The following is a 6,821-nucleotide window of genomic DNA, read 5'->3' on the forward strand; positions in this document are numbered from 1 at the left end:
CATCTTTCCTCTACTGAGCCGTATCTGATACGTGTCATTAAGTCACCTTGCATCTATGTATTTGATCAAAATCTCTTCACTCTCTCCGTCTTTTCACTTCTGCATCTTCGTTTTTTGTTTAAACTTTCTCTTTCAAATCCTCTATTACTGCTTTTGCGAAGCTGTCTGCAACCAGTTTCATTCTCCCCTCTGGCAAGGCTTCTGTTGCACTCATTTGCTTACGACCACCGTCTGATCCCGACGAACTTCACTTCGGCTTCATTGCTTTACTCGTTCATGTCTTTTGATCATTTAACCTGTATCTTGAATTTCACCATGTACTGAACATTTACTGTCTTTGTACCTTGTACTTTTTTGTTACTCAAACAATTTATTTTTCAATGTCAGGCCGAAGTGCCTTCTTTCCTTATCTGAATGCATTTTTTAACTTCTTCTTTCAAGTGTTTTGAATGTTTTCCGTCTTCTTAATGCCTTGTATGATTCCATACTTAGAATACAATTTGCATGTCTTCAACATACACCTTAACTGTGCAATCTCCCCAGGTTAACATACCTCGGACAAAACTTCCGACCTTGCTTATCTCGGTCTCGGTTTAACACTTGAAAACATTGTAATAAATATTTTCACAAGTGTTGTTTTTACTTCTTAAGGCTTCTATCTTCCATTATCTTCCAAGTTTTGGTAACATAGTCACCTCGGCACGTGTATAGATACTTCTATAACCTTGAGTTTAACTTCAACTTGTAAATTTTCTCAAAATTTCAACAAGTGTTAAATCAATCTTCTTTCTCGGTTTAACTTCAACTTGTAAATTTTCTCAAAATTTCAATAAGTGTTAAATCAATCTTCTTTCTCGGTTTAACTTCAACTTGTAAATTCTCTCAGAATTTCAACAAGTGTTAAATCAATCTTCTTTCTCGGTTTAACTTCAACTTGTAAATTCTCTCAGAATTTCAACAAGTGTTAAACATCATTTCGGTTTAACTTCAACTTGTAAATTCTCTCAGAATTTCGACAAGTGTTTAAACATCATTTCGGTTTAACTTCAATTTGTAAATTCTTTCAGAATTTCAACAAGTGTTAAATATCATTTCGGTTTAACTTCAACTCGTAAATTCTCTCAGAATTTCATCAAGTGTTAAACATAATCTCAGTTTAACTTCAACTTGTAAATTCTCTCAAAATTTCAATAAGTGGTAAACATCATTTCGGTTTAACTTCAACTAATTCTCTCAGAATTTCAACAAGTGTTAAATATAATCTCGGTTTAACTTCAACTTGTAAATTCTCTCAAAATTCTTTAATCTTAGGCCAAGCTCTTTTCTTCTCGAACTTAATCATCTAAGCCGAGATCTTGTCTTCTGGGATCTGGGATTCCAGATCTGGAATCTGGGATCTGCTCACTTGGGCTAAGCTCTTGTCTTCTCGTGTCCAGTATTATCTCGGCTTTGCGTCGGCGAACCATTTCTCTTCTCTTGTTTGGACGCCTTTGTCCCCGGCGTATCTTTCTCGGGTCTGGCATACTTTTCTATCCTGGCCATCAGCTCCTCCATGCTTTTCGGCAATGTCTTTGCCAGTGATTTTCGAAGCAAGCAGTCATCCTTCAAGCCGTTTTTAAATGACATGACCGCCACCTCTTGGTTGCATCCTGGTATTCGGTTGAATACCTCATAATACCTTTTGGCATAGGCCCTACGTCTTTCATCCTCGCCGATCTTCAGGGCCATTAGGGCGTCTACCCTTAATGGCTGTAGTTTGTTTGTCAAGAACCTGACCACAAACATCTCGACCAGGCCTTCCTAGGTTTTCACAATTCCTTTCAGCAACTTGTGAAACCAGTTCGATGCAATTTCTCCAAAGGATGAGGGGATCACCTTGCAGAGCAACGACTCGTTTCTGGTGTACAATGCCATCGAGTTCAGGTACAAGCCGACATGAAAGTTAGGGTCTGACTTATCGTCGTAGATCTGGAATCTCGGCATGCTAAACCTCTTCGGGGCTTCGAATTTGTCCAATTCTACCGAGAACGGCGTTCTAGGCTTGACCGGGGAGATTACCTCGGCATCTTGTTGCTTCCTCTGTAGGTGATCTCTCAAGTCCTCCTTGGTCGGCCCAAGAGCTCGGCTATCTCCTGACTTTAATCTTTTCGGTGCACTGTTCTCAGCTTCGTTGTGAGCCCTCTTTGACCTTTCTCCATTAGTTGTGTTGAAGCACAACTCCTGTCCTTGAAGATGCCGATGTTCTCTAGGGTCTTCTTCCTTGGTGCGGTGTGTCCTTTGAGATTCTTCCCTTCTCGACCCTCCTCGCCCGACCTCCCTTGAAGGCCGGTGAGAGTGTTCTTCGCTCCTGGTGTGTTGGGGGACTGCAGGGATTGTTTTCTGCCCTCCCTTCTGGGCATTGGCCGCTGGAATCGGCGTGTCCTACAGCGAGAACTGTGGCTGCATGACGTTGTTTTGCATTATGAAATTGATGACTGATTGCAGGTCTACCAATTTATTCGCCATCTCTTTCACCTCTTTGTCCATCCGCAGGCATCTATCTTTCCATACCTGGAGGTCATCCTCATTGTAATACCCGCTTCGATCCGATTTCTTTGATATATCGTCCTTCTGGCCGACGGCTTTCTTTCCGTGATTCTGGTCTCGAATCTCCTTGTTACAACCATCTTCCTCCATGTTAGGGGCAATGTGATTACCATTCCCAATAGGGATTTCGTCCCCAACCTTATCCTTCTATTCGTCGCTGGCCATCTATTCTTCTTTCTTTCCCATAGACGGCGCCAAATTATGTGGGTGATTTTCTGACCATACTGCCAAACAGGTACCCAGCTGGAGAGCACCGACAAAATAGATTAAGCCCGAACGACCTGCAACAGAAAAAAGAGTTTCCGGCGGTGGCTCGTCCACCCGGGGGCACTCCAACGATCAAGTCAGTACTCAATATCTCTCAAAGATAACCAATAGTGCTTAACTCACTAGACAGGATATCAAAAGCATACCTTAGACCCATGGGGGTGCCTCTCTTTTATAGCAAACTCAATCCTAGTCCTAATAGAAGTCTAGCTCTAATGGACTTAGGATTACTGCTAATTTTGGACTCCCAGTAGGATTAGGATAAACCCTCTAAGAGTCTTATCTTTACCCAAACTGAAGTCTTCTCCCATTCTAAGACTCTTGTCCCTTGTCCGCTTTATCTCGGTTTCCGGTATTTCCGCAGAATACCTCGGTAGTGCCCCAAATATCTCGGCAAACATGATCTGCCCATGTAGCACCTCGGCTAATAACCTCGGCCACGTGGACTACCCAAAAAATATGTCCCTACAGTTACACAACCACATCGTATTCCCGTAATACTTGATAATCTCTTGATATTAAGGTGCATAAGGTAGTGAGAGTTTGGGATTCTTTGAGGTATACTTGTTACCCATAAGATGCGCAAGTATGATTCTACTATTTGAAAAACATGTAAGTTTTTGTGTCATTATTTTGGGATTCTTTGAGATAGAATGATAACTAGTGCCTTTGCTTGGAGGTTTAGGGTTTTTTGCAATGTACTTCTTGCTCTAAGAGATGGAATTGTATCACAAATATGCAATTTTTAAGCGGTGGAATTATATCTAGGAAAGTTGTTCTTCACCTCTTCTTGGGTTGTTTGTTCCAGAGAAAGATGTTCTCTTTCCACATGTAATCTTTTTTTTTTTTTTTTTTGGGTTTTAATCACAGACAAGACACAAAAGTTAGAACTCGCTTGTGTTTTGTCTGTTATTGATTCTACGAATTATTTTTTTGGAAAAATTCTATTTCCACACATTTACTTACCTTGGTGCACATCATTTCTCAGTGCACACACTTATTAATTTGGTTTGGATAAATTACACTAACACCCCTTGAGATTTGGTCCGATTACATTCCACCCCCTGACGTTATAGACATTACATTTCCACCCCTGTGGTTAATAGTCTCATTTCACAAAACCCTTCTTATATAAAAGACAACTCCTGATAGAAAACAAAGGAAATTACATTGGGAAAAAAAAAGCAAAGCAAAGAAAAAAACAGAAAAAGTAAAGCAAAGTAAAAAAAGAGAGAGTGTATGAATTCAATATCTTTTTGATACCAACGTTAATTCCATCTAAATAATTACAATGACAGAAAGTTAGTGTATTTTCCCAAACTTATATATTAAACCCAAATCTCAGGGGGTGTAAGTATAATTTACCCATTTAGTTTTGATTATTCTTCTCATTCCACACACTTGATGTTCCAATTATATCCTAACTCATCTTTACCCCTTTCACACACCACCTAAAGCCTCCTTTCACACACCTTTACCCCTTTCATCTTTTTCAATACAACTATGAACTACGGTTTAAAATCAGAGACTACCCAGATAAGTTGCTTCAATTAAGAAATATATTATTTTTTATTGAGAAATAGTTGAATCTGTGTATTTAATTTTTGCTTTTTCCTTCTCATTATTTGCTTTAGAACATTCTCATGGTCAAAACGAGAGTATCACGCATTTTGCAAAAGAAAGAACAATGCCACATCAGACATCACTGAACATAAGGAGAGGGCACAACATCTTGGTATTCCAATAATTTCTTCTTCTTCTTTTTTTTTTTTTTTTCCTTTTCTCTTTTTCTTTTTCCTCCACAGTTTAACCAAAAGTCTGGTGCTTTTGACATAGAAATAACAGTTAAATAGCTGAATAGAAAACTTTCAAGTTAATTAGGCATTCAAAACACATAATAGTGGCCATTAAAAATGGGAAAACAAGGGCAGTATCAAATATGTCCTTGTAATGATTTAGATTTTTTTAAAAAAAAATAGTCAGTGCATAATTTAATTGAGTAAATTTTCGAATTTGATTGCTGTGTAAATTTTGTGTGAAAATAGTTTGATTTTATATTTTTTAAAAATAGTTCTCGATCTCAGAAAATTATGAAATTTTTATATGTTGTTCCCTATGAGTCTAGCACGTTGGATAAAAATTTCAGAATTAAATGATGAGTATTTATTTTATGAAAATTCACGGACTGATTGGTGTTCAGTTTAATTTATAGTAGACTTTGAAATTTGAGTTTTGAGTGTTTGGATCATGATTTGAGATAAATTTGTTGGGTCCATTTCGGTACATATTTGGACCATGTGTTGGGTCTATTTTGATACATAATTGGACCATGTTTGACTTATGGGTGAGACCCATGATTTAGATTTAATTTAATTTGAGTTTGTTTAATGACTCATATTTAACTATTTGGTCCTTTTTAATTATGTGATTGGTAATAACCACATTGGGAGTTGTTATTATTTATTATGTAAGATTATAATAAATATTTGATAGTTGATTTTATGGTGTGTATCATATGATGAAAAATTATATATTTTATAAAAAATGAAAATGTGTATATTTCGTAGTGAGCAAAATATTATCCTTTGTGGTGTACAAAATTGTTATATTTTATGGTGAGAAAAATTATATCATTTTATAATTTATATTATAAAATTTTTGAGGTATTATTACAAAAATTATATTTTTCTTTTGGGAAAACTAATTTTGGAGAAACGAACCCACTTGGGGTTATCCCTCACCCCTCTCTCTTTCCATTGTCCCATCTTTCTTTTCCTTACCTTTTCTTTTCATTTACTTTGTTTGAATTGGCGGAGAGCTCATCTCTCTCTCTCTCTCTCTCCATTGAAGCTCAATCTTTGAGCTTGACATGAGAGTCTTTAGAGTGAGATTTTGCTAAAGTGTTGTACATGAAAGTTGGAGAGCTCGTCGTAATCTTTGCAATGGCAATCTCGGATCCATGATCGGATGATGTTTGCATTTTTGGATTAATTTTTCTTCATATTTGAAGTAGGGACTTTCTTCATATTTTCACATTAAAGCGATATTATAATTATTTTGAGAAAATATATCATTATAAGAGGTATTGCATATATATATATATATATATTTTAGATTTTTGTTTGGTAATTTTTGGAAGAAAAATTATGTTGAAATGTTAAGAATGTTGGCATTTTGAGATTGATTTGGAAAAATCATTTTGTGTTGATAATTTTGCAAAGAAATCCGAAAATAAAATTTAATAGTTGTATGGATTGTCTCTACACCATATTATAATTAGATGATTTATTTTGAGAAAAATAAAGTTGAATTTTTTTATCTTTGATTTGAAATTTATTTTTGAGAAAAATAAATTAATGTTGAGGAATATGGAGTAAATGCTTAAGTAGGAATTATAGAGTTGCTTTGGGATTAAACATTCTAAAAGTGTTACATTCATGATATTTTATAAAAGATGATATGTTGATGATTAAGTTGTATTCATTTTTATAAAAATAAAAATATGAAATGTGGACTTTCAAACTCATAACCTTGAAAATGTTACTATTGGGCATATTTTATAATTTTTGATGTAAATATCATGTTGGTTAAGTAATTTTAGAAAAAGTTGTGAAATTGTTATTGGTAGAGAATTTGGCAAAAATATTACCTTTTTAAATAGCTTAGCATGAAAAATGGTTATGTTGAAATATAATTATGTTTGAGGAATGAGACATAAGAAGTTAGGTTTGATATTATTAATTTGAAATTTTTTGAATATAATAAACTTACTAATTTAGTGGATTAAATTAGTTTTGGTTAAAAGGTTATATCTGTTATGATTAAACGTGTGTTATTAAGACTATACCATAAATTTTGACATAGTAGGATGGAAATGGTAATATTTAATAAGTAGGGATTTCTTTTGAGTTATATATATATTTTTGCAAGATGTAGATGATTTTCGAAATCATCCTTTGATTTGTTTT

Source organism: Camellia sinensis, chromosome 1 (genome assembly GCF_055761805.1).
Source record: "Camellia sinensis isolate YWXY chromosome 1, ASM5576180v1, whole genome shotgun sequence".
In the NCBI taxonomy this organism is placed as follows: Eukaryota; Viridiplantae; Streptophyta; class Magnoliopsida; order Ericales; family Theaceae; genus Camellia; species Camellia sinensis.